Below are 2,538 nucleotides of genomic sequence, written 5' to 3'. Positions count from 1 at the left end.
TGGTTGAAAGTGGTGCTAAATTGTTGAAAGCAAGTGGCAGCATGTGACAAGGGCCTGCAATGTGCTCAGCACTGAGAGAACTGCCCCACCAGCCACAGTTGTTGTGCTATCACACTCCTCTCCGATTCCTTTATCCTTCCCACTCACATAAAATCAGTATCCGATTCTTTTGGCTTTACCTCAAAAAATATTCTCGTAATCGTCCCCTCCTTTCCATTTCTGCTGTCACCTTCTGAATCTGTTTTGCTGATTTCATCTCCCCTTTGGCAGGGATTGGCTACGGGAGGATTGTTGTCCTTGGGTGGGGCGACCAGGTGACTCTTCCTGGAGCGAGCCTTTCTGCTCCCCGTTCAAAGTGAACAGCCGTCTGTGCTTCCTCAGTGTCCACCAACTAAAGCAAGACTGCTGCTCTTCAGCGTCTACCCAGCCATGCCTTTCCATACACACCCACTGTGTCCAGAGAGATGCATTAGCCTGTCCTGGGATCCACTGCCCCCAGGCACCCCTCGGAGTCCACATTCCCTGCTCTAACCAGGCCGCGGCTTCTCTCGCCCCTGGTGGAAACTCTGCAGCGTGGTAGTCTGTAGTGTGTATTTTATATGGAAACCTTTGGGCAGCACTGGAGAGTGAGGAATAAAAGCAGGACGGTGCTTCTGTGGTGGTTGTGGAGATGCAATTAACAACGAACCATGACTAGAATAGCTCCCTGTAGTAAGTGCTCAGTAAATATTAGCTATTCTCATGGTCTTCTGGTATTGATGGCTCCTTTTCCAATACTTTTCCTGGCAAGTGTTTATTGGACTTGCATTTAGAATCAATTACTCCCAAACCTATTTCTTATAGGCACTGGGAGGAGTTCTTTTCATGCTTTAAGATATATGGTGTCTGCTAACTCTTACCTGCTGTGATTGATACATGATTTGAGTAGATAATTTTGTGCTCAACTTTTTTGATTTAAAAATAGTTTACAAGTCAACCTAGTATGTGAATAAAATAATTGTTGTTAGGTAACACGACATTGTAATTCTATTTAACGCTCTCTACCGCATACCCTCATACCAGCAAGTGCCAAGTAGCTCCTTAAGAACTGGTTTCAATGCCCCTTATCTTGCCAAGCTTTTGCACAGTGATTGATGAAATGAGAAGAGGGATGTTTTATGTGAGGCTCTCCAACACCTGGCAAGGCTGCCCCGTTTTGCCGATTGGCTACACTGAGGTTTACACCAACCTGTTTCCTGTGGCTGCAGTGCCATCCAGGGAGAGGGCTATGCCCTAGAATGCTTCCGCTCCGAGCTATGCTGGGCCACTTCCAGGAGTCCCTCCCGCTGGTTGATCTCACAGGTGTTGTAACTGAGTCCACCTGGATGCTCCCTCCTGTTCTGCCTAATGAAAAGACTGGCAGCAGGTTCATGGTCACTATGCAGCTATGGTGTCGGACTCTAGCAGGGAGTTTCTTACTGGGTTTCTTCCTGATTCCATTTTATTTACTTATTTATTTAATTAATTCTTTCCTACTCATTTTTCAATCTGAGCCATCTTGTTCAAGTATGTCCTTGATTATCTTAAATCTGTTTTCAAACAACATAGGGAATACATAAAAAGAAATTTTTACATTTGATGCACATTTCTGTTAGCCTTGAAGCAGATTGACAGCGGAACAAGAGGTCTTTGGAGGGAGTGGCACCGGGCTTTGAGTTCCAGCCCTGACACTGGATAACTGCGGACTTGGAACAAGTTATTCAACCTTTCTGTTTCTTCTCTGTGAAATGCAAATAAAAAGCCACAACTCACAGAGATGTCTTGGGAATTAAATAAAATGACTCATGTAAATTACTCTGTGCATAGTAGGCATTCAATAAATGTCCATTCACTTCTTATCCCAGTTAATAATGCTTATTAGACTGTATTAAAAACTAGAGCCAGACTGTGATAATGCATTTCTTTATTAAGTATTTAAGCCAAATAACTAATTTCCCCCAGGGGCAAGAGAAATGTTGAGTTAGTCTCACTTGGTGAACTTATTTATTCATTTCTTTTTCTTCAAGTTTATTTGGTTTCATAGCCCATAATTCAGTTTTCAGGCCACACAATTGACACAGGCTGGTGTGCATTCTAACTTTGTTATGATAAGAGTTGTTTTTTTTTTTTTTAATCTACTATTACTTCTTCCTTTTATTAGAGATCGTTATTAATCACATTAACATCCTGGTTGTGCTTCATAACTACTTTGTGCTGACAAACTTGCTCTCAACTGTTTCCTTGAGGTCTAAGGATTGAAAGAATCAAGTTTTAAATGCTGTGCTGCAGCAAAAGAAAACCAGGGGTGAGGCGGAGGGATCCACACCGTCTGTGTCCTTTCCCGTTAATTTTATAGGTTCGCATTTAAGAGGAGCCACGTTTTCCTCAAAGACGCAGCCCAAGAAAGGGCGGCGAGAGAAGGGGGAACCCGCTGAGCCGGAGCGGGCGTACCAGGGCACCTTTAAGGGCCCGGGGCCGGCGCGGCCTCCTCCGCGCCCACCTCTGAACTCTGATTGACAG

This window comes from Marmota marmota, unplaced genomic scaffold (genome assembly GCF_001458135.2).
Source record: "Marmota marmota marmota unplaced genomic scaffold, marMar, whole genome shotgun sequence".
Classification (NCBI taxonomy): Eukaryota; Metazoa; Chordata; class Mammalia; order Rodentia; family Sciuridae; genus Marmota; species Marmota marmota.
The sequence above is the reverse complement of the archived record's forward strand: the minus strand, read 5'-3'. Positions refer to the sequence as shown.